We start from the raw sequence: 26,904 nt of genomic DNA, 5'->3' as shown, positions 1-26,904 counted from the left end.
AAAGGATCCTGCAGCTTGAGCAGGATGAGGGTACAATTGTAGGGCATGAGAACCTTAAATTGTATATCTCTAATTATTATAAGAGTCTGTTTGGGGCTCCTGATCTTAGTTTTGTTACAATGGATGAGCAGCAGGTGGCGGATATTCCTCAAGTCGGACAGGCTGACAACGAGTTATTATCCGCACCCTTCACTGAGAAAGAGGTGCTTGAGGCGATTGGGGGAATGAAGAGCGGTAAAGCTCCTGGGCCAGATGGGTTCCCATCGGAGTTCTACAAAAAATGTTGGCATATTATTAAGGATGATCTTATGGCAATGTTTGATGATCTGTTTGCGGGTCGCTTACAACTCTTCCATCTGAATTTTGGTGCAATTACATTATTACCAAAAAAAGAAGGTGCAACCCGCATTGAGCAGTTTCGTCCAATTTGTTTGCTGAATGTTAGCTTTAAAAAATTTCACAAAGGTGGGAACTGACACGCTAACTAAGATGGCACATTCTATCGTGCAGTCTTCGCAAACTGCCTTTATGCCTGGCCGAAATATTCTGGAGGGAGTAGTTGTCTTGCATGAGACTTTGCATGAAATCCACTCGAAGAAACTGGATGGGGTTATTTTCAAAGTGGATTTTGAGAAGGCATATGATAAAGTTAAATGGTCTTTCTTGCAACAAACACTGCGTATGAAGGGTCTTGACGAGCTTTGGCGAAAGCATGTCGACTGCTTTACTAAGCGAGGAAGTGTCGGGCTTTAGGTCAATGATGACTTAGGTCAATTTTTCCAGACACTCAAGGGTCTCACGCAAGGAGATCCGATGTCACCCATCTTATTTAATATTGTTGCTGATATGTTGGCACTTATGATTAAGCGAGCCACCGAGAAGGATCTAGTAGGTGGACTTATTCCACATCTGGTAGATGGTGGGGTCTCCATTTTATAGTATGTTGATGATACTATTCTCTTTATGGAACATGATCTGAACAAGGCTAGGAATTTGAAACTCATCCTTTGCCTTTTTGAGCAGCTATCTGGGCTGAAAATTAATTTTAATAAGAGTGAATTGTTTTGTTTTGGTGAAGCCAAAAACCAACAAGGCACTTACAATCAATTGTTTGGATGTGCAACTGGGAAGCTTCCTTTTACGTATTTAGGTATTCCCATTCACCATCGGAAATTATCAAACAAGGAATGGAGATGCATAGAGGAACGATTCGAAAAGAAATTAAGTTACTGGAAGGGCAAGTTATTATCTTATGGTGGAAGGCTAGTTCTTGTTAATTCAGTTTTAACAAGTATGCCTATGTTTCTCTTATCCTTTTTTGAAGTACCTGTTGGGGTACGGAAAAGGTTGGATTTTTATCGATCCCGTTTCTTCTGGCAGAGTGATGAGAGTCGGACTAAATATAGGCTTACTAAATGAGATATTATTTGTAGGCCGAAAGATCAATGAGGTTTAGGAATTGAAAATTTAGAAACCAAAAATAGATGTCTACTCAGCAAGTGGCTGTTTCGATTATCTAAGGAAACCGAAGGGATGTGGGTACAGATTCTGTCGAATAAGAACTTACAGTTCAAAAACTTATCGCAGGTCACAGCTAAACCTACTGATTCACCCTTCTGGAAGGGTTTGATGCGGGTAAAAACTTCTTTCTTCAATAGAACTAAGTTCATATTGGGTAATGGTGAGTTGATTAGATTTTGGGAAGATTCCTGGCTAGGGAATAGCCCGCTAGCAATCCAATATCCGCGGCTGTACCATATTGCTCAACGTCGACAAGCGTCCATTGCCGCAATATTGCATGAGATACCTCTAAATATTCAATTTCGTCGTTCCTTAGCAGGTGCTAGATGGACTAACTGGTTGCATCTTGTCCGAAGGTTAATGGAGGTTAACCTCTCGGACAGACCTGATCGTATTCATTAGAAGTTAACCTCCAATGGAGTTTTTACGGTTAAATCTATGTATGTAGATCTCATAGATTCGTCACCTATTCCTAAATCAAGGCATATGTGGAAGATCAAAGTTCCGCTTAGAATTAAGATCTTTATGTGGTTTGTTCACAAATAAATTATTATTACGAACGATAATCTTGCCAAGCGAAATTGGAATGGTAATCTTAGATGCAGCTTTTGTCCGAAGGAAGAAAATATACATCACCTCTTTCTAGATTGTCCTATGGCTAAACTGGTTTGGCGATCGCTTCACATTGCTTTTAACATCACTCCTCCTAATACTATTAACTCGTTATTTGGGACGTGGTTAACGGGAGTGCATGTTCAAATTGCTAAACTTATTCGTATTCATGTGCTCTTCTGTGGGCTCTTTGGAATAGCAGAAATGATTTAGTTTTTAACATATTACGCAATATTCACTTTCTGCAGGTTATCTTCAGGGCTACCGCACTGATCCGCACGTGGTCTTTAAGCCAGAGAGCATTTGGATACTGGGTGTATCCGATGGGAGATGGTAGCACAGGGTATCTTCAACCGGTTTGGATGACGTCATATTAATAGAATAGGTGTATAGTCATCTAGATCTTTACGTCTCCACCGGTTTGGGCGTATTTCTCGCCTTGTATCTTTTGGTTTTACCGCCTTATGGCTGCACCTTGACTTGTACTATGCCGGACTTTGGCTCTCTTTTATTTATGGTTGTATGCATCACTCGATGTAGAGGCCGGGGCTAAGCCTCCTTTTCGAAAAAAAAATGTCAGCCTCTTGACATGTGGGTCCGCATGCTACCCCAACGCAGGCTTTATCTAGAGTGTCACTCGGCAAGTCAACCCAATAGAAGAGCGACGCGTGTCCAGCGCCTGACATGTGGGTTAGCGACCTACGCCCAGCGCTAAGTTTACCGAGAGTAGAACTCGGCAAAGCTACCCAATAGAAAAGCGCCACGTGTCCACAGTCTGACATGTGGGTCCGCATGCTACACCGAGAGTCATGTTTGCCGAGAGGGAAACTCGGCAAAGATACCCAATAGGAAAGTGCCATATGTCCAACGTTGACATGTGGGCCTGCTGTATACGCCGAGCTCCGTTTTTGCCGAGAGTCGCCTTCGGTAAAGATGTCAGATGGCACTACTGGTTGATATTATTTTGCGAGATGCCTCTCGGTAACGATTGTATCACTAACCAGTTTCACATGCGAGAGATGATATTGTGGCTAAGAATGAATGGCATTACGTATATGGGGCAATGGAGTCCTTGGCAGTTGATGGGGTTATAGTCCCAGGGTAGGGTCATAGGTCTGCCCTATAGGTCCTACCCAAGGACTACCCTTCATAGAAGACAAGGCCCTTAGACAGTTCCGACTGAACTGAGGGCGCCCCCATCATCCAGTCGGTGACGATCCACTCGGAGCATATCTAACGTACCGACTGGAATCCACTCTGTACATCGTAACCTCCCAGGAGGGCAACGGTCATACGTTTTCATACACCATTATTAACATTTAAAGCTTACGTTACCTGTAACGTAAGCATTTACTCGCCACTATTCCACTCATGTCCACCGGGCCATTATGAAGGGCAGCGCACTCTATATAAGCCGCCCTTCACCACTGGTACGGGGGTTGGCACTTGTTGTAATCCTATAATCCACTCGACACAAAGCTCCCAAGAGCACTGAGACGTAGGGCTTTTACCTCCAGCGTAGAGGGGCCTGAACTCATACATCCTCGCCGTAGCTAAGGCTCTGCCCATATACTTTCGTACCCCATACTTCTACTGTCAGACTTATACCCACGACAGTTGGCGCCCACCGTGGGGCAGGCGTCTAAGCGACTTCCGGCGAGTTTGCGATTTCATCTTTTCGTCATGTCGTCCGGTGGAGATCTGTGCATGGGTCATGAGATCCTCTTCGGTGCCCTCTCCTTCATCGCGATGATTCGGCATGGCTTCGGGATGCGCCCCTCGCCGTCGAGGCGCTTCCCAGTCGCGGGGCTACGCACTTCCGTGCCAGTTCCTGCGGTGTTCTTCTTCTCCAGCCATCGACCCCGATGTCGATCTTCGCCCCCGTCACGCGCCGCAACAAGCGATCCCGTCGTCCGCGGCTCCAGCGTTGGGTGCGACACGCCCAGGCGCGACATAGCGTGTCCTCTCAAGTGGCGGTGCTTGAATCGGTTGTGGTCCCGCCGTCTTCCCAGTGCTTGGAGTCAGTTCCGACTGAACTACCTTCCGAGTATCCGGGTCGCGGGCCTGCAGCCGAAGTTCTCATGGCCGATTCCCACGAAAGTCCCCTCGGGACTGGGCGGAACGAGCGGGAGTTCGGAGAATCATCCAGCGCTCGTCGTCAGCACCATCGTTCTTCCAGTTGACGCACTCGCCAGAGCAACATCAAGGTGTTCCGCACACCCATCCTCAACTTGGCTGCAGCCGCCAGGATAGCCGATTCTCTCCAGCCGACTGATTCAGAGGCTGGTAGAGGAATCGAGCAGATCCGTGCCTTGTTGCATATGGCGCAGCAGCAAAATTCGGCGGTCTCCCAGTCGCACAACAGGATCCACAACAGTTCTGTTCAACCAAACACGCATTGGTCGGTTTTCAGTCCCGACTCTCACCAGCGACGCAGAGGGGGCAGCCGTTCCACGGACCCGAGTCGGAATCCGCTTCCCATTCGGTCTCATCCCGAAGATCGTTGCCGTTCGCGTACTCCTCCATGGAATGGGCCTTACGGGCCTCGGCATTACGATGGCCGTCGTTCGGGTGGTGGCGCACATGATCCAAGACCTGATGCAAGAGGGTACATCACCCAAAAGAAGGTCGACAGAAGTCGAGCCCACCGTGATGGTCACGATAGAGACCGTCCGAGTGGAAGCAGGACCGTTGTTTCTAGCCCCGAGTGCTTCAGTCGGGCCATCCGTTCAGCTGACATCCCTCCCAACTTCCGATTGGCGACGGGAATCAGCAAATTCACAGGAGAGTCCAAACCAGAAACTTGGTTGGACGACTACAGAGTGGCGGTCCAGATTGGTGGCGGAGATGACCATGTCGCCATGAAACATCTCCCACTGATGCTCGATGGTTCAGCGCAAGCTTGGCTAAACCAGTTAGCTCCGTCAAGCATCTACAGTTGGGCAGATTTGGCCTGAGTCTTCATCAGGACCTTCGAGGGAACGTGCAAACGCCCTGCTGGTCTCGTAGAGCTTCAGCACTGCGTACAGAAGCAAAACGAGCCTTTGCACGATTTCATCCAGCGCTGGATGACCCTCTACCACACGGTGGAGAACGTCACGGAGCACCAAGCAGTCTGCGCCTTCAAGGCAGGCGTTCGGTACAGAGATCTGTACCTGAAGTTTGGTCGGACAGGCGACATCTCCATGAGCAAGATGATGGAGATAGCCGTGCGCTATGCAAATGGCGAAGAGGAGGACCGCATACGTAGCGGCAAGCATAAGTCAGTCGCCGATGGAGATGGGAACAACAGTTGGAAGCAGAAGCAGAAAGCTCAATCCACTCCACAGGCAGAGGCAGCAGCCGTTACAAATGCCAAGTTCAAAGGCAAGGGGAAGGCACAGTACACCCCCAAGAAGAGGCAGTCAGGAAATTCCATCCTAGACCAACCGTGTCCAATCCACACAAAGACGGATGAAGAAGGCAATGTCATATTGCCGAAGCATATCACTCGGCAGTGTCGCCTCATGATCCAAGGATTCGGCGAAGGACAGCCGAGTGAGAAGGACACCGAGTAGGATGATGAGGACAAGGAGGATCCGTTCCCCCAAGTCCATGCAACGTTGATGATTTTTGCTGATGTGGAAAGCAAAAGTCGACTGAAGCTGGTCAACAGGGAGGTAAACATGGCAACCCCATCCACTCCCACGTTCCTCAAGTGGTCACAGACTGCGATCACCTTTGATCAGTCAGACCACCCAGCACACGTACCCACCCCAGGGAGGCAGGCTCTGGTCGTCGACCCGGTGGTGGAAGGAGTTAGGCTGCGCAAAGTCCTCATGGACGGCGGCAGCGGCTTGAATATCATGTACGCCGACACTCTCAAGGGAATGGGCATTCTGATTTCCAAACTTAGCGAGAGCAGTATGCAGTTCCACGGAGTCGTCCCAGGAAGAAAGGCCAAATCACTCGGCCAGATTGCGTTGGATGTCGTCTTCGGCTCTGACAAGAACTTCCGCAAGGAGAAGCTGACATTTGAGGTGGTAGACTTCCAGAGTGCATACCATGCGATTCTGGGCCGTCCGGCATATGCCACTACAAGAAATATGCTCATACATGACGTTTTTTAAGACGTCGTTGATGAATTCATCATAAATCTATGACGATTTCATCCGAGATTGTCGTAAACCGTTTGAGGTGATCAAATCTACATATAAATTACGACGATGTGAGTCAAAAACGTCGTAACCGCAAAAGATGAGATCGTCATAACTTTTACGACGATTATAAAAATGTCGTAACATGTTCTAACTATGTTGACATGTTACTCGTGGGTCCATTCTATCCCACCTCATCCATGTATTGAACTGTTTTTCATACCGGTTTTCTGTTGGGCTATTTTTTTCATCTTATTTTTAGAAAAATGATTTGGTCTAATTTTGTAACAAATATATGGTAGGTTATTCACAAAACAACTCATTTTGGGCCCTCGAAAAATGGAAGATGAATTATTCGTCCAAAGAAAATGCATAGAAGTTGGTTATTATCCATAAAATGTAGTATAACTTGAGTGAAAATTTTAGTGATGGCATTTTGCAAAATATTATTGGTTGTTTCTTCATAAATCTCCATTGTTTTTAGCACTTAGAGATGATTTTAGATGACACATGTCTCCACCAATCAGAATAGAGTCCACGGATCACCCTATTGAAAACGATCTGAGTCGTCCAAGCCGTACAGATCCAACGGCCCATCCAGATCGAACACCCCTCCTCCTCCCTTCCAGATCGCAGCCGCCACCTCCTACCCACCGTCCCACTCATCCTCCCGTCCGTCGCCGCGCCGACCGGCTTCGCCTCCCTCCGGTCCAGCTCTGGCCGTGGAAACGGCATGGCGTTCGTCTGAGGCATCTGCTTCGGCGACTCTCGGCACGCGGAGACTGCCACACCGCCACCCGCGGCGTCTTCTCGGAGCACGCAGCTGACGGCGACGGCGGTACGCGCTGACGGCCGTGGGGTGCAGCCTGGTGCCCTCGGCGCCCTCCGGTGCGTCCTACGTCGGCTACGTGCTGCAGCACCACCAGGACGCGCTGGTGCTGGCGTGGCCGCGGCTACAGGAGGCCATGCTGGACCCCGCTGGGTCGGAGCCCTTCGCGTGCGCGAGGACCGGGACGCGAAAGAGGTGATGCTCCGCGCCATGACCGGCGTGTCGGAGCCGTTCATGGAGGCGCTGCTGGACGAGTTCGAGGGCGTCCTCCTCCTCCCTCCGCTCGAGACTCCTCTCCTCCCCCGCCGCCTGGTCTTCCTTGCACGTGCTCCTCTCCTCTCCCGTCCACTCGGACGCCGCCCACCAGACCGAAACCCTTGGCTTCCACGAGATCCAGCTCTCCCCAGAGAAGCCGCCCAGCACCTAGCGCACCTTCTCCCGCACCCTGGCCTCCCAGCTCCGCGACCTATCCCCACGGCCTCCTAGGCTCCTGGGCTCCGGCTGCAACTGGCGCACCTTCTCCCGCACCCTCGACTCCCAGCTCCGCGACCGCTCCCCCTACCCCTCCGACGATAACTGCCGCTGAATACCCCCTTTTTTAAATGCGTATGTATCTCTTAATATTTAGCTCTGCTACTGATCGTTGTGGTATTCACTGAACCTTCGAGAATCGTCAATGTGCCCAGTGGCGGAGGCACCACCCAGCTACCCTGGGCACTTGCCCGGGCTCGCTGGTCCTCGATAGCAGCGATCGATCGAAACTAACGAAGCCTTAAACATGTTCGACAGCTTGATTACCCGGGCAGAAAACAATTGGTCCTTTAGTTTGCATAGGTTCACAGCCCAACAGCAGCCGGCAGGCCATAAGACACATGAGGGACTACGTATCTTGTACAGATTGATGGCTCAAACTCGGGGACTGGTTGGAGAGATCTATCTGCTGTCTCTTGTTTCCACACAGGTGACGAGCGCAGGGACTGACGGCTGGCTCTAGCCCTAGACGGCTAGACGCACGGCCGTCAGCCGGCGGCGAGCAGACGCAAGGCTTTGAGACAGTCTACTCGTCCGGTCGTCCCTCAACCCCCTCATTCATCTCATTCGGCTTTGGCTCCGTTCGGCGAGAAACTGAAATTCCTCCTTTAGAATTAGGGTTAGCCTAGTAGGGATCCCTCGTCTTGTCTCTGAATTATTTGTTCTTGCAGAATTAACTGGAAAGAGAGTGGAGAGCTTCTTGCACCAGCTCACATCACTGAACTCTTCTTCAAGTAGAGAAAGTAAAACAGATTACAAATTACTCTGTATTTATTTTCAGGCCAGGGTCTCCGAAGGTCTTGATACTCATATGATTTTACCACGTATAAGTATTTATTTTCAGGTCCACTAATCTGTACTAGAACTAACTAACAAGCAACTATTTTGTAAATGTGATTAGTATCTGAGAGCCTTGCTTGTCGTGTTCGTTCAACCCTAACTTAAATTTAGGGAATAACTAACTAGTAGTTTCTCACCTATCCATGATTTCTTTGAGTACATTTACTGCAATGAGCTCTTGAAAGGGGCGTTTTGCCTCGTGATTTTCTTTAGTGTACTGTCGGTATGTTCCATCTGACCATCTCTATTCTTGCAAGCTTTTAATTCTGAATATATTTACAACTTGCAACTTAATTTACATTAATTGCAAATTCAATTTTTTATTGTAGTGCCGTCTAGAACTTTGGCAACATGTCGAGTTTGCCTCTATGCAAGGCCAATTGTATGTCTTTATTTTGGCAAAAATGAACAAGTACAAGATGTGTTCCTTTTTTGTCATGTCTCAACTTTATTTGGTTTATGAAGCGGATATTGATATATTAGCTCACTTTAAAAACAATTTTGTGTGACTATTATGGTTATATTTTCACTTCATTATTAATACGGATTTGTGATTCAGAAATTTGGTGGTATATCATATGTTGTGCATCCGAATATCCGTTTTTTTGTTTCAAAATTATATACTTAGGCTCGACTTGCCCACGCTCCACAAAATTTCTCGCTCCGCCACTGAATGTGCCCGGCATTTGGTATAGTGTGCTTACATGCAGGGAGTTGTTCAGACTTTAGAGAGCTGAATTTTGTGGGTTGTTATATATGAGTGCTGCTTTTTTGTGTACTGTAGGCCTCGCTTGGCCTCTAATCTTTTCGTATCTTTACATGTTTATTTATCTTTTGAGATCGCATCTTACTAGTTGGGTTAGAACAGACTACTAGTAATTCTAGTAGTTTTAATCGATTCATATCTGGGTCGCCGCTGCACGATGAAGTAGTACTGTATTATATAAGCTGAAGAGAATTCTTCAAACCTACCTGCTGTGTTCCTCTATGGTATCCAAGGGGAGTAGTTTAAAAAAATTGGCCAAATATGAATTAGCTGTACACCTGACACACAGTTGGGGTATGCTCTGTATCGACAACGAAACTAATCGAGCTGGAAGGCAGCTCTGTGTCTCCAGGAGGTTGTGGCGGTTAATTAATGAACCGCATTATCTGGTCCTAGGCTAATCAGAGCTTATCTGTCTGAATTCTGATGGCTCCAACGACCGGCAGCCGCAACAACCGATCAGAAATTAGACTTGTCGTACCAGCTCAGCTCCAATGTATACTGCAGATTGTTATGGTATGTAGTACATGTTACTGCAGACTTGTGGTTAAATCTTTTTTCGTTCGAGTAGAGCATGGCGATCCAGAGCGTGCTGGCATCGGGCATGGGCGGCGCGGAGCACGCGGGTGGCGCGGTGGCCGCGCACGGTGTTCGTGTTCGGGGCCATGACGTGCCTGTCTGTTAGCGCGGCGGCGCACCTGCTGGCGAGCCACTTGTGCCGCTTCAATCGGCTCTTCTGGCAGCTCGACTACGCCAGCTACGGTGAACTATTTTCTAGATACATCGACGACCCTGATTTTCAATTTAGGTATGAAAATGATACTCCACATATTGAGGTTACATACCAATTAGTGTAGTACTCAGGGATAGCTGAGAAGTGTAGCAGCTGTTGACGGGAAGCAACAGAGCTACTAGTCCAGCACTGTGCCTTTTGGCAGGTTTAGAGTTTCAGACCTATGCCTCAGTACAGTCATTGTGTTTCTTACCAACAAAGTAGGTGAAGTCTTTGGCCCAACACAAAATTATGTAACTCTATGTTTGGATGTACAGACGAAACCACCCTGTTTACCACTTTACCTTCATCTGAACTGATCGTCTTACCTCTCCTTCCTCATTAATTTAAAGATGGTAGTTTAGAAGATCAAGCAAATAGGCAAAGGCTTTTTTTATCTTTGATCTTGTACTTTACAAGAGAGATCTTCCGTATCTGAGCAAGCCTGGTTAACTAGTTAACTTGTGTAAATAACTAAAAAAATTACATGTAAATTTGACGGTTTTATGACTTCAAATGCTTATTGTTTATGACAAACCAAGGGTGAGGAGTCCTTAGTTCGCTTTCAGTTTTTTGTGGAGGTTTTGGTCTTGCTTTTCTGATCAAGTTCTGGCGTCTAGGTTGGATTTACACTTCCTTCTATGCTGCTGCCACTGCAAGCTGCAAGCTGTTTGATTTTTTATAACAAGTACATTCCATCTTGACTCCCCAGGGCTGACGCTAGCTACTAGCTCCTCCCTGAGCTATTTTTGTTTTGTCTAGTTTTAGCCATAGTGGTGTTTGTCAGTGCTCGGTTCAGGTTATGTTTGGTTGGTTGTGACTTGTATTTTCTTGTCAGTCGTTCGGTTGATGGTTTGATATACTGACCGCTGTTTCTTCTTCTATAAACTTTGAATGGTGTTTTTTTTCGGCAGGTGGTTGCTATAACAGTGTTCTTGCTGTGTATAGCATTCTATGCTTTCTTGTCTCCATTTCTTGGGAAGAACTTGTATCAGTATATTGCAATCGGTGTTTATAGTTTCCTGGTAAGGTTCCACTTCATCTATTTTCATGCATGGATCGGATCCTGGAGTATTGAATTGGTTGATATTGATTATATTATTGGAGCCACCACTACAGCATTTCCTTACATACAAAAAAATAAGGGCCTTACTGAATGTGCATCCAATTTGTAAATCTGTATCGCGTAGTATCAGCAATCAAATCAGCAACTATGCAGTGAAACTGTTACTGGCTACTTTCTGAAATGTGATTTCCAGATCTATAGCTCAAATACTCTGGTTCCCAGTGTTAACTTGTCTATGTTCCCAACTGTTTTTTCATTGAAAAATGGGTATCATAATTCAGAAGTTCTCCTGTTCCCATATGGCTGGCCAGATTTTGTTCTTAAAAGATAAGCATTCTACTGAATTGTACTGAAAAAAGAGCAGTGCTATCCGTTTCTTGTACATGTTTGTTGTCTTGGCAGATGGACCGGCGGAGGATTTATACGACATGTTCATCAACAAAGTCCGGCGCGAGCGCCCGCCCGAGATGCTGGAACAAGTCAGGGGTGTGAGCGAGCGATTTGGTGCCGCCGAGGCGCGTCCGTAGCAGATTTCCCTGCTGCTGCTGGTGTCCTCTGACTGCTGCAGATTTCCCTTCACATTCTAGTGTTTATGATGGATGGATGGATGGTCTGTGCTGCCATATTTTGATCAAAACGTCGCTGCTATTCATTTGTGACGCTCCGTTTTCGACGCTTGGTTTTTCGTCGTGAGATCGTCGTAAACTAAAAACCGTGACGATGTAGCGGCGAAAATATAGCATCGTGTATTAGCATATTCCTTGTAGTGTGCGCGTTTCATGGCCCGTCCACGTTACGTCTATTTGAAGCTGAAGATGCCCGGTCCCAAAGGTGTGATTACTGTCACAGGCAATCGGCAGCGGGACGAGGAGTGTCTGCAGCAGGGGTCAAGAACTGCCGATCATCAGATGGCTATACTCGAGCTGGATGAGTACAAGAAGACCACCGACCCCGCTGACCTGATGCGTTCAAAGAAGCCAGCTTACGAGTCCGCATTCCAGTCGGCGGGAGACACGAAGAAAGTCAGCATCCACCCGACGGACGACGCCGCCGCCCCGACAAACATCTCCACCACCCTTGATCCAAAATAGGAAGCCGAGCTCATCCAATTCCTCCGTGAGAACTGGGACATTTTTGCATGGAAGCCTGCTGACATGCCAGGTGTACCCAGGGAGTTGGCTGAGCACCGACTGCATGTGGATCCTGCTGCTCGGTCTGTCCAAGAACGTCTGCGTCGGTCCGCCGTGCACAAGAGGAAAGCAATCGGAGAGGAGGTGGCTAAACTTTTGGCAGCCAACTTCATTCGCGAGGTACACCACTCCGAGTGGCTCGCTAATGTTGTCATGGTGCCCAAGAAGGACAAGTCTCTCCGTATGTGCATCGATTTCAAGCATCTCAATAAGGCCTGTCCGAAAGATCACTTCCCGCTCCCCCGCATTGATCAAATCGTTGATTCGACTGCGGGTTGCGAGCGCTTATCCTTCCTTGATGCCTATTCGGGCTATCATCAGATCCGTCTGTATGGTTCAGATGAATTAAAAACAGCCTTCATCACCCCATTCGGGTGCTTCGGTTACATCACTATGCCATTCGGTTTGAAGAATGCAGGAGCAACTTTTATGCGCATGATCCAAAAATGCCTCCTAGACCTAGCCAAGTCACGCAAAGGTTCCGACCTGCTGCTGACTTGGCAAAAACATTCGCCAACCTACGTAGGTACGATATCAAGCTCAACCCAGCCAAGTGTTCATTCGGAGTTCCCAACGGGAAGTTACTCGGTTTCTTCGTTTCCGAACGAGGGATCGATGTCAACCCCGAAAAGATCGAGACCATTGTTCGAATGGAGCGACCGGTAAGAGTACATGATGTTCAAAAGCTCACAGGTTGCCTAGTAGCTTTGAGCAGGTTTATCGCTCGACTCGGCAAGAAGGCGTTACCTCTGTACCGACTCATGAAGAAGTCAGATACCTTCGAGTGGACAGACGAAGCCCAAATCGCATTCGACGACCTCAAAGCCCTGCTTTCCACCCAGCCGGTTCTTACTGCTCCGCTCAGTAAAGAACCCCTTCTTCTGTACATCGTGGCTACAAATCAAGTCGTCAGCACCGTTCTGACAGTCGAACGCGAAGAAGAAGGCAAAGCGTACAAGGTTCAGCGGCCAGTATATTATGTTTCCGAAGTCCTGACTCCTTCCAAGCAGAGGTATCCCCATTATCAGGAGCTTATTTATGGGATCTACATGACTGCAAAGAAGGTGGCTCATTATTTCCATGACCACTCGGTGTCTGTCATATCTGATGCTCTGTTGTCGGAAATTCTCCTTAAGCGGGACGCATCAGGCCGAGTGGCAAAGTGGGCAATGGAGATGCTATACTGTGACATCAAGTTCGAAGCCAAGAAAGCTATAAAGTCTCAAGCTCTTGCTGACTTCATAGCAGAATGGGTAGAACAACAGCAACCGACTCACATCTACTCGGCTCATTGGACCATGTTCTTCGATGGGTCCAAGATGTTGAATGTCTCCGGCGCCGGCGTAGTGCTCATATCCCCAAAAGGTGATAAACTCAAGTATGTGTTGCAAATCCATTTTGATTCTTCCAACAACGAAGCAGAGTACGAAGCTCTCACGGGTTGCGCATGGCCATCACACTCGGCGTCCGTCGCCTGATGGTCTATGGCGACTCAGATCTAGTGGTTAATCAAGTAATGAAGGAATGGGATGTAAGGAACCCCACCATGACTGCATACTGCAACGCAATAAGGAAGCTCGAGAAGAAGTTCGAAGGTCTGGAACTTCACCATGTTCGCCGACTGAAAAACCAAGCAGCAGATGAACTGGCAAAACTTGGATCCACTCGAAGACCGGTCCCGAGTGATGTCTGCCTCGAGCACCTACACCTCCCCTCGGTAAAAGAAGATCCTTTTACAAAGGAACCAGTACAACCGAAGAGCTCAACAGATCAGACTGAAGTCGAGGTCCCCGTTGTGGTTGATTTGATCATGGAGATTCTAGCTGTCATTCCCGAATGGACTGTGCCGTTCATTGCGTACATCATGAGGCAAGAGTTACCAGAAGACGAAGTCCAAGCTAGACAGATCGTTCGCAGGTCGAAGTCCTTCACCGTCATTGATGACCAGTTGTACAGGGAAAGTGTTTCAGGCGTCCTTCAGCGGTGTATCTCTCCTGAGGAGGGACAGTTAATCTTGGAAGAAATTCACTCTGGAACCTGCGGTCATCATGGCTCATCAAGGGCAATCGTCGCCAAAGCATTCAAAGCTGGCTTCTTCTGGTTGCAGGCGAATGAAATGGCAAAAGATATGGTCGACCGTTGTGAAGGTTGTCAGTTCTATTCAAACAAGTCCCACAAGCCAACGTCTGCGCTGAAGACAATTCCTCTTGCTTGGCTATTCGCCGTGTGGGGATTAGATACAGTCGGACCATTCAGAATAGGCCAAGGAGGATTCACCCATCTGCTGGTAGCAGTCGACAAGTTTACCAAGTGGATTGAAGCCAAGCCTATCAAGAAGCTTGATGCCCTTACGGCCATCAAATTTATCAGAGACATCATCGCCAGATACGGGGTTCCGCACAGCATAATCACCGACAATGGCACAAACTTTGACTCGGACAGGTTCAAAGGCGCAGGCCAAGGTATCCGAGTGGATTTTGCATACGTCACGCAACCCCAAACAAATGGACAAGCGGAGCGGGCGAATGGACTCATTCTTCAAGGGTTGAAGCCTCGACTCCTGCGGGAAGTTGGACATGCCGCCGGCGCATGGGTCACCGAGCTGCCTTCTGTGCTGTGGGGCCTCTGCACAACTCCGAATAGATCGACAGGGCGATCCCCTTTTTCCTCGTTTATGGAGCAGAGGCAGTCCTTCCAAGTGACTTGCTTCACAACTCTCCACGAGTCGAACTCTTCTCCGAAGCCGAAGCGGAGCAAGCCAGGCAAGACGGAGTGGACCTTTTAGAAGAGGAGCGCGAGATGGCGCTGATCCGTTCAACAATTTTTCAACAAGATCTGCGGCGATTTCATGCGCGGCACGTCAGGAGTCGCACATTCCAAGCAGGCGACCTGGTGCTCCGAGTGGATCAGCAGAGACCACACAAGTTGGCTCCCGCCTGGGAAGGACCGTTCATCATCTCTAAGATGCTGAACAACGGAGCATATCGACTCTACAACCTCGACAGGTAAATGGACGAGCCGCGATCATGGAATGGACATCTACTGAAGCGCTTCTACACATAACCGCCGACGGAGACAATGTAAAGAGCAAGTATCATCGAAGTAATACAAAGCAGATTGATTTCTTGCCAATTCAAAATTCTTCCGCGTTTGCAGACTCCAGTCTAAAATACCAACTCCGAGTGTGCACTAAAAGTCACGCTCGGGGACTTAGCTGCGACCCAGAGTCGCCTAAGTACACATCTCGCTCCGAGTGCGCACGAAAAGTCAACCTCGGAGACTTAGCTGCAACCCAGAGTCGCCTAAGTACAAACTCGCTCCGAGTGTGCACTAAAAGTCACACTCGGGGACTTAGCTACGACCCAGAGTCGCCTAAGTAAACAACTCGCTCCGAGTGCGCACGAAAAGTCACACTCGGAGACTTAGCTGCGACCTAGAGTCGCCTAAGTACAAACTCGCTCCGAGTGTGCACTAAAAGTCACACTCGGAGACTTAGCTGCGACCCAGAGTCGCCTAAGTACAAACTCACTCCGAGTGTGCACGAAAAGTTACACTAGGAGACTTAGCTGCGACCCAGAGTCGTCTAAGTAAACAACTGGCTCCGAGTGCGCACGAAAAGTCACACTCGGAGACTTAGCTGCGACCCAGAGTCGCCTAAGTACAAACTCGCTCCGAGTGTGCACTAAAAGTCACACTCGGAGACTTAGCTGCGACCCAGAGTCGCCTAAGTACAAACTCGCTCCGGGTGTGCACTAAAAGTCACACTCCGAGACTTAGCTGCGACCCACAGTCGCCTAAGTACAAACTCGCTCCGAGTGTGCACTAAAAGTCACACTCGGGGACTTAGCTGCGACCCAGAGTCGCCTAAGTACAAACTCGCTCCGAGTGTGCACGAAAAGTCACACTCGGAGACTTAGCTGCGACCCAGAGTCGCCTAAGTACAAACTCGCTCTGAGTGTGCACTCAAAGTCACACTCGGAGACTTAGCTGCGACCCAGAGTCGCCTAAGTACAAACTCGCTCCGAGTGTGCACTAAAAGTCACACTCGGAGACTTAGCTGCGACCCAGAGTCGCCTAAGTAAACAACTCACTCCGAGTGTGCACGAAAAGTCACACTCGGGGACTTAGCTGCGACTCAGAGTCGCTTAAGTAAAAAGCTTCCTCCGAGTGTATACTCGAGATACACTCGGAGGCTTAGCAGACCCTCATTGAGGCTCATGTGGATGTGAAGACAACTGACAACTACATGAGTAACAACTCGCTCCGAGTGTGCATGAAAAGTCACACTCTGGGACTTAGCTGTGACCCAGAGTCGCCTAAGTAACACCCCGCTCCGAGTGCGCAATAAAAGTCACACTCGGGGACTTAGCCGCGACCCAGAGTCGCCTAAGTAAAAACTCGCTCCGAGTGTGCGCCAAAATTCACACTCGGAGACTTAGCTGCGACTCAGAGTTGCCTAAGTAAACAAATTGCTCCGAGTGTGCATTCCAAGTCACACTCAGAGACTTAGATGCAAACCAGAGTCGCCTAAGTAAAAAAGCTTCCTCCGAGTGGGCACTCGAGATACACTCGGAGGCTTAGCAGACCCTCATTGAGGCTCATGTGGATGTGAAGACAACTGGCAACTACATGCTCCGCATGGTTGCCATTGGCTTCACCAAGAGACGCCCAAACAAAAACCACGAGCCAAAATCGTGTCAAAAAAAACTCAGCGAAAGAAGAGCAAAAGATCCGATTCGAATTCAAGTTGGATCTATGATCAGTCGGCTCGGTGTAAATCAAGTTTATCCACACCGAACCACGAATGTACCGGCCAACAGCAGTGGCCAAAGTTTAATACAGATTCCACTCGGCATACCGAGGTAAATGTGCGTTCAACATAAAGTTTATCAAGCGTCACCGGGACTGGCAGGCTCCACAAAGGTGTCGAGGTCGATTCCGTCTGCAATCCAAGTGGCTGTGTCGAGGAAGGTCTCCATGAAATCTTCGAATCGAAGCTTCTTGGTGTTGGCGACCTGCAACGTCTTCAGCTTGTCTTCACGGGCTTCCTTGCAGTGCACTCGGACCAGAGACAACGCCACGTCTGCACCACATCGAGCGGCAGACTTCTTCCATGTGTGCACTCTGCTTGGGACGCCCTCCAGTCGAGTCATCAACCCCTCTATCTCGTTCCGGGAGTCATCTTCAGGCCACAGCTCCTTGTCGATTCGGCCGACAGCTCTTCTCAGGCGACCAATGAAAGGACCCACCCTGTTAAGGCGAGAATGCACTCGGAACATGTCCCGGTTAGCTTCATCGCCGAGTGGAACATTCGGAACAAGCGACCGTTTAATTTCAGCTGTTTCGGCCTCAACGTCCCGACAGAAATCTGCAAAGAAAAGAAAAGCAGGAAATAAGCGCGGAGTGAACTCCAAAGTCAAAAAGCACTCGGCAAGAACTTACCACCAAGCAGTGCGACCATCTTCTTCGCCCAGTCGCCGACGTAGTTCTCCTGCGCTCTGCATCGAGTGTTCATTACCTTCAGCTGGCCCATCCATTCGGATCTCTCCCTCTTCATTTTTTCTACTTCGGCTAGCAATGGCTTGTTGGTCTCCCGGGACTCCTCCAAAGATTTCTCTCGTTCAGCGAGATCCTTCTTCATGCCAACCAGATCATTCACAGCTACCTCCAAGTCCGCAGCAAGTTGGGTCTTCTCAGCCTTTAGAGCATTATAAGACGATCCCATTTCACAAGTCTTCTGCCAAAGAGACACAAAGGGAGGATCAGCCAGATTCAACAAGGAACAAGTCTCGATAGATATGACAAAACAATCAAAACTCGAGATTCTTCAGACCCCGGCCGATGCAAGCAATCGACAGCAGTCTCGGGGACTACACCCAGTGGGTTCACTAAGAGTGACCCCATTGGTATGAAGCTCGAACAGGTCGGTCCCATTGAGCTCCATAGCAAACCAACAACACTATGAGATTACTATCTCTCGACCCGAGTAACACTACTCTCGGGGATTACACCCAGTGGGTGCACTCCGCATGCCCCCACTGGTACCATTCGGGCAGATCAGCTCTGATCTGTTCAGATTACTGAAAATACATATAAAGACAACTGCCGGTGCAAGCACTCGGCAGAAGTCTCGGAGACTACACCCACTGGGTTCACTCGGAGTGAAACCACTGCAAAACCAACCTATTGCATTCGAGTACCTCGCTGAAACCCCCAATGGGTACCAAGAGGAATGTAAACACTTACTAGCGCACTTACTCGGATATCGTCCCGAAGCTCCAAGCTCTTCTTGTACAGGGACGCGATGGAGTCATACGGTCCCTTGGCGTCGCCCACCATCACCTCCACCTGCACCATGGCGTCCTTGGCGGCTCCTACCTGATCTTCCGGGAGGCGTCGGGCATAATATTGAACAGCCGACGGACCCGGCACGGCAGAAGGCTCCCTGGGCATCCCAAGCTCCGCTCCAGTCGGTTCCGCCGTGAGGGCCACCGTCTTAGTCGGCGGCACCGTCTCAGTCAGCGGCACGTTCATGGCGGGATTGGCAGCAGGTTGGGTAACCCCAGGGACAGGCGCCAAAGCTGGCTCCGACCTCCTTTGGTCGTCGTCGTCCAGATGGATCACCTCTGAAGGAAGCCCGACTAAACAAAATAAAATTACAGAAAAAGGTCAAGATCAAAGACAGCACTCGTGAAACAGTAATACAGCTCTCGGAGTCGTGACAACGTACCTTGCTGGGACGTGGCGGCGTTATCCGTGTCCATGGGATCATCGTCCTGGCGCGGCAGAGAGGTGGCAGAGGTAGCAGCTCTGTTGAGTGAAATCCACTCGACGGATAAACATGAGTTCCCAAAAAGAGGAGTTCAATCGGATACTGAAGGAAGATGAAAGAACAAGACACTTACGCTGAGGCGACCGGAACAGCGATCCTCATCCGAGGCAAAGCTTTCCGAGGCTTAGACCCGCTGGGTTTAGCCACCTTGGACGGCTGATTCACGGGCTCGGCGGAAGCACCCCTGGTTCTCTTCACGCTCTGGGCACTCGGGGCCACGGGAGGAGCCGGAGGAGCATTCGGGGCTACGAGAGGAGCCTGTGGAGCAGCGGGGTCATGACGGCGCTTGGTTCGGTGCTCTGGTGGTGAGGGTGACGTGCTCTGCTCTCCACTCTCCTCCTCCTCCTCTTCCGTCTCCTCCTCCGTATCCCCACTGTCAGAGACGTACTCGGCGCTATCTGCGCTGCCCTCCATGTTGTCTTCCTCTTCCTCGACTGGATTCCCATTCGAGACTGCAGAATGTCAGTTCGTCCACTCCTGCACAAAACACAGTCGGCAACGTCAGTCAGCGAGACAAGAAAAGCAATAAAGCTGAGAAGGTTAAAAGCACTCGACAACATGTACTCACCTCATTCGGAGGAGGATTTTCGGCGCGGAAGGGCTTCACCCGCCGAGCTCCCACGGGGTTATCACACGTGCCTGTGATGCTGCGGACCCACGCACTCACAGTCTCCCCGCTCACGTCCTCTGGATGAGACCGAGTGGTATCCGAAGGCCCCGTGTAATGCCACATAGCGTGGTCTCGGGCCTGCAGCGGCTGGATTCGCCGACCTAGAAAAGTCTCCAACAGGTCCATGCCGGTGACTCCCCTCCGGACGACGGCTATCAGCGCGTCGACCAAAGGCTGGATCTGGGTTCTTTCTCCCTTAGAGAGCGCTAGCTTCCTGGGAGGGCCCGGACGGTCTAAACTGAAAGGTGGCAGCCCACTCGAAGCATTCGGACAAGCAATGTCCTGGCAATAGAACCAGGACGATTGCCAGTTCCTAACTGACTCAGATAGCTGGAGAGAGGGATAGCTACTCTTTGTTTTCTTCTGAAAGCCTAAACCCCCGCAGAGCTGGAGGATGTGTGTCTTATCATCCGACTGGCTACGCTTTTTAACAGTTTGGGATCTAGCGGAGAAGACATATTTATAGAGCCCCCAGTGGGGAGGACATCCTATGAAGCACTCGCAGAGGGTGATGAATGCGGAAAGGTGAGCTATCGCATTCGGAGGAAAATGATGGAGCTGTGCCCCGGAGTAATTCATGATACCTCGGAAGAAGGGATGGCGAGGCAAGGAGAAACCTCTGGCCACGTGGCTGAGCAGCAGAACGCGCTCCCCCTCCTTCGGCGCCAGCTCCGTCTCGCCTTCCGGCAGCCTCCAGGACTTGTTGACGACCATGCCATGCTCCACCAGATCCAGCACGTCGTTCTCCGTCACCGAGGAGGGGAGGAAATCCCCCTGGATCCAGCCCGCCGGCAACGCCCGCTGCCACCGCTGAGTGGAGGCCGCCCCCTTCTTCTTCTACTTCTTCTGCGCCTCGAGCTTGCTTGTCTGCCCCTTCGTCATGGCGAGGGCGACAGATCTGCAGAGGAGGAGGGGAAGGAGGTGGCTGGAGGTGTGCAGAGAGTTGCGGGAGGAGCGAGATTAATGGGAGGAGTATGAGCAGCGCAATAGGAAAGTCCGTCGGGGAAGCTTTAATAGGCCTCCGACTGGGTCACCTACAGGTGGGCCCATGATCTTATCCCCCCAACCGGCCACTGCAAGATTAGTGGAGAAGATAACGGCGCGGTAATCGAGGAGGCGAAACCTACTCGATGGCGATGTCGTCATCCCCGCTGAGCGCGCGGCAACCGAAATTTGAGGATCCCGGAAAATCCAGCGTTGTCAGTTTAACCAGTCACGTCGAAAGATTCCGCGGAAGCACTCGGTCCCTGACGGTTTGTTTCACTGGTATATTCACTCGGATCACTGGCTGAAAGGATAAAATGGATCGAGGCAAACAACGCTAAAGTCACCTCAATACCAATCGGTTCCAAACTCCAGACATCACTTCATCGTTCCAACCCCGATCCATTCGGGGACTAATGATGGGGTTATAGTCCCAGGGTAGGGTCATAGGTCTGCCCTATAGGTCATACCCAAGGACTACCCTTCATACAAGACAATGCCCTTAGACAGTTCCGACTGAACTGAGGGCGCCCCCATCATCCAGTTGGTGACGATCCACTCGGAGCATATCTAACGTACCGACTGGAATCCACTCTGTACATCGTAACCTCCCAGGAGGGCAACGGTCATACGTTTTCATACACCATTATTAGCATTTAAAGCTTACGTTACCTGTAACGTAAGCATTTACTCGCCACTATTCCACCCCTGTCCACCAGGCCATTATGAAGGGCAGCGCACTCTATATAAGCCGCCCTTCACCACTGGTACGGGGGTTGGCACTTGCTGTAATCCTATAATCCAATCGACACAAAGCTCCCAAGAGCACTGAGATGTAGGGCTTTTACCTCCACCGTAGAGGGGCCTGAACTCATACATCCTCACCGTAGCTAAGGCTCTGCCCATATACTTTCGTACCCCATACTTCTACTGTCAGACTTATACCCACAACAGCAGTCCTCGCACATCCATGCATATGTGCAAGGGAAGACTTGCCACAACATTAAGAGTGGCTGCAGGTCAAGTTACCAATTCCCTCGGATAATCTTCCTAGAGGTCTTAGTATCACATGGCGCCGTGAGCTATCAGGCAGGTGCATACTTTCACAGTTCCTCCAACCGATTGAGAGGGAGATATCATTTCACATGCCACTGAAGTAGAGTGGGTGTAGACTGTCGAGCCAGAACGGGTACCCGACGTACTAACGTCCCCGCATGCCCTGGGAGCGCAGGTCGCCATGTCAGGCTGCAAGTGGTCACGAATCGTCCATGGTGCCCACATAAAAGCCTATTTAAATTGTATTCATGGACTTCCGTGTAACCTGCGATTTACAAAATGGGTTAAATGGATTGACCCATGTACCGCGGGCTTTGGTACTATAGCTGGATCTTATGATGTTCTTCCCCCTCTCCATTCTTGTAATGAATTGAGTTTCCCCTTTGAAGTTATCTTATCGGATTGAGTCTTTGAGAACATTTGATGTATGTCTTGCACGTGTCTATCTATGTTGATCAACTTGCAGGTTTGTGACATTGGGAACCTATGCATATGGGTTGACATACGTTTGGATATTCATGTGAGTACTCGATGTATGTTTTGATGATCAACTTGCGGGTTTCGTGACATTGGGAACCTATGCATATGGGTTGGCACACCTTTTGACTCTCCGGTAGAAACTTTGGGGCACTCTTTGAAGTTCTATGTGTTGATTGAATAGATGATTCTGAGATTGTGTGATGCATATCGTATAATCATGCCCACGGATACTTGAGGTGACAATGGAGTATCTAGGTGACATTAGGGTCTTGGTTGATATGTATCTTAAGGTGTTATTCTAGTACGAACTCTATGAAAGATTGAACGAAAAGAATAGCTTCGTGCTATTTTACTATGGACTCTTGAATAGATCGATCAGAAAGAATAACTTTGTGGTGGTTTCGTACCCGACAATAATCTCTTCGTTTGTTCTCTGCTATTAGTGACTTTGAAGTGACTCTTTGTTGCATGTTGAGGGCTAGTTATATGATCCAATTATGTTATCATTGTTGAGAGAACTTCACTAGTGAAAGTATGAATCCTAGGCCTTGTTTCCACGCATTGCAATACCATCCGTGCTCACTTTTACCATTTGTTACCTTGCTGTTTTTGTAATTTCAGATTACAAAAACCTATATCTACCATCCATATATATGTCCTTGTACACTGTCTTGTTTCTCGGAAATTTTACAGCCTTGTTCTTGTTTTCGATCGTGTATATAGGTCTTGTTGATTGTTGACTTGGAATGAGGATAATTTTTAGTTCAGATCTAACATTAGCTTAGCAAAGATGAAATTATGTGATGAACCTTGCCATGCCACATTAATGTTCCATAATAATCTCTGTTCCATTAACTTGATCATTAGGCATGTGTGTGTTGTTTTAGTTCCTGTAGCATTAGTTGAGCAGTAATGATTTTCTGAGTACTCCCGCTTGCTCTTCCATACTAACTGGAGTAGTAACTGCAACAGTATTATCTGGTTTGGTAGATTTGTTATTTTGGTGCTCAAAATTTTACATGCATGGATTCTGACTGAAATTATTCTTGTAGGTCTTTTCATTTCTATGATCAATTTAGTTAGAGTTGCACATGTCAGTATATTATATACCAAAAAACACCTAGCTAGTGAGAAAATTTTAGACACTCCATGTACACATGCTGGTTAGTCTTAGTCATACCATTTATGTACATGGATTTCGTTGCCAATTCTTGCTTACAAGCTATTGGATCCATCATTGTCTAATGTTTGATGTTGTTTACACCTTATTCTAATATTTTGCACAGGTGAAGTACGAAAGCCAAGTGTGAAGCTATGCAGCCTATCAACAAAGAGTAGCATATGTATTGTAATAGTAGGCAGTAGTAGACATATCTGGGTTGCGGTGTAGTGTAAAGATTGTAAACTGTGAAGCTATGCAGTTTCTGAACGTGTGAAGTACTGCATTTTGTGAAGCTGTGCACGTGTGAAGTTATGCATTTTGTGAAGTTGTGAATTATTTGAGTTATGTTTGGACCCATTTTGTTTGGGTTCTAAACTTAGTTGGACTGCAAAAAGGCCGAGGCTCAAACAAGAATTAGACTAAAAAGGCTTGGGCCTAAAAAAAGAGTTGACTGTAAAAAATATAGTTAAAAGGCTACATCTCTTAAAATAAAAGGACAAGGCCCAAACAAGAACTGGACTAAAAAGGTTGTGACCCAAAACAAGAGTGGACTATAAAAAATTTGCTGAGTAAAAGGCTCCATCCCAGAAATTAAAAGGCCAAATTATTGGGCCCGACCCATGCAGCTAATAAAAAAAATAGAAAAAAATTAATGGGCTGAATTATTGGGTTTGGCCCATGTAGACGACCGGAATGGATCGGGCTGATTCTAATTTATGACCTTTTGTTTGGTCGTAAATGTCTATGACAAGAAAGGTCGTTATAGTTTATTAGAGACACTCACCTTTTGACCGTCTCGTTTTGGTCGTAAAAAGGTCATAAATGGAAATCAACGACTATTCGATGACCAATATTGAAGGTCGCAAGTTAGCATATTTCTTGTAGTGTATGAGCCCAATTCATCGTTGGCAGGGTGGATGAGGTGTTGGCCGTATCGGTGACGGGAGACCATTGGAGGGACAATGACCGCTAAAATTGCGAGATCTCATTCCTAACCCAGGGACTGGGACGCGGCGGTTGAGATGGATCCATGGCATTGTCGGCAGGGTCCTGGGGGAGGCCAAAAACGGTCACATGTGGCGTTGAAGCGAGGGAGGGGAGGCGATGGTGCAGGCAGAAAGAGAAGTAGGGTGGGAACATGTCGGCCACATTGAACCATTTTCGTAATAGATTGTGCCACAAAGATTCCCCACAAGTGCAAAGTACGGATGCTCGCGAGGTGGATATGGGTGTCCTCCAAAAAATGCTTTGAGGGGGGGGGAAGGGTAGAATAAAGATTTTGCCCTTTCTGAACCACAAATTGCTTTATTTAGAGAAGAACGATACAAGTGTAGCTTTACATAATGGACTTTACAAGACAAAAAAAAATAACAACCTCTAACACCGACGACCTACCGTTGAGGATAAACATCCACACATAGAAGAGCACTCTTGCAGGTAGGAACCAACATCGCTGCCACGAGTACTGCACAAAGGTAATCATCATTGAGGTTTCTTGAGGTGGATGAGCAACCCGAGTTGTCTGGGATCTAAAGACCGAAATGCACCTTGGTCCTAAGAGCAAAGTGTTTGGATCAACAAAACTCCATTGGCAAAGAAAGAAACCGTCGCTCACATCCGTTAGAAAGGAAGACGGTCATTATCCATGTTGCAAAATAATCACACATCAAGCACCAAAATCTAAACAAAGACAACATATCCGGGTAAACCACTACAGGAATTAGCTTCTTTGTCGTCTGCCATCACGGACGGCAAAGAGTAAATCACAGACGGCAAAGAGTAAATCACAGACGGCAAAGAATCCCACTGTCGGCAAAATTTCTGCGTCAGCCTACGACGGCATTGTAGCTTCTTTGCCGTCTGCCTCACCGAAGCGGACGGCAAAGAGCTTTGCCGTCAGCTTTTCATAAGAGCAGTCGGCAAATATGTCGAGACGGCAGCCGGCAGGCGTTGCCTCCGTTAGGGGCTAACGGAGGCTTTGTCGTCTGCCTTCCCCCTCTTCTTTGCCGTCTGCCTCCACCTCCTCCCCCCCCCTCTTTACCGTCTGCCACCCCCCCTCTCCTTTGTCGTCTGCCTCCACCTCCTCCCCCCTCCACTCTTTGTCGTCTGCCTACCCCTCCTCCCCCCTCCTTTGTGCCCTCTTCTTTGTCGTCTGCCCCCCTGGAAGCAGACGACAAATATACTATATGGCTAGCTGCTGCTGCCCAGGTTGCACAGCTGGGCGCCATGTGGCACCTTTGCCGTCGGTCAGCTGATGGCAAAGGCCTTTGCCATCTGCTGGCAGACGACAAAGAGCCCATATTGTCACAGTTTTGTTTTTTTTGTTTATTTCACACCACATATACATATACATAGCACATATATAGGTCACAACACATATACATATACATAGCACATATATAGGTCAAAACACATATTCATAGCACAAAGTTTCATCCATATTCATAGCACATATATAGGTCACAACACATATACATATAGTTCCACATATACTGTTCATCCATATATACATATACATATAATTCCACATTGTTCATCAACTTAAATGAAAACTAGAACTAAAGCACTCCATCAATGCCAGCTTCCATGCATGTAGTACATCCAATCTGCAAAATGGGAATAAGAAAGTCAGAAAAAGAACAACAACAACATATATATGACAAATAAGCTAAATTGAAGAAGAAAGAGAAGAAGCAAGAATAGAACAAGGAGAAGAAAAACAAGAAGGAGGAGGAGGAGGAGGGGAAGGAGAAGGAGAAGGAGGAGGAGAAGAAGAAAAAAGAAGAAGAGAATAAGAAGGAGAAGAAGGAGAAGAAGAAGGGGGAGAGAAGAAGAAGGAGAAGAAGGAGGGCTCCTTCTCCTTCTTCTCCTCCTTCTCCTTCTTCTTCTCTTCTTCTCCTCCTCCTCCTTCTTCTTCTCCTTCTCCTTCTCCTTCTCTTCTTCTTCTTCTTCTTCCTTCTTTTCATTTCTCCTCTTCTCCTCTTCTTGGAGCTAAATTAGCTAACTATGTCTTTTTGCAGCTAAATGGGCTAATTATGTCATTTTAGAGGAAAACAACCTAAGTATATAATATTAATGAGCTAACCAAGGTTCTTATGCCATTTTGAGCTTATTATGTCTTTTAGGAGCTTAATTTGTCATTTTATTGAGCTAACCAAGGTTCTTATGATATTTTTACCTAACTAAGCTAATATGTCATTATGGATGATAATTGTCTAAGTATGTCTTTGTTGGGGAAAATAAGCTAAATTGAAGAAGAAGAGGAGAAGAAGGAGGGAAGAAGAAGGAGAATAAGGAGGGCTCCTTCTCCTCCTTCTCCTTCTTCTCTTCTTCTTCTCCTCCTCCTTATTCTCCTTCTCCTTCTCTTCTCTTTCTCTTCTTCTTTTTGGTCTTCCTTTTCATTTCTCCTCTTCTCCTCTTCTTGGAGCTAAATTAGCTAACTATGTCTTTTTGGAGC

The sequence above is a fragment of the Hordeum vulgare genome, chromosome 3H (assembly GCF_904849725.1).
Source record: "Hordeum vulgare subsp. vulgare chromosome 3H, MorexV3_pseudomolecules_assembly, whole genome shotgun sequence".
Classification (NCBI taxonomy): Eukaryota; Viridiplantae; Streptophyta; class Magnoliopsida; order Poales; family Poaceae; genus Hordeum; species Hordeum vulgare.
Note: the sequence above shows the minus strand (reverse complement) of the source record.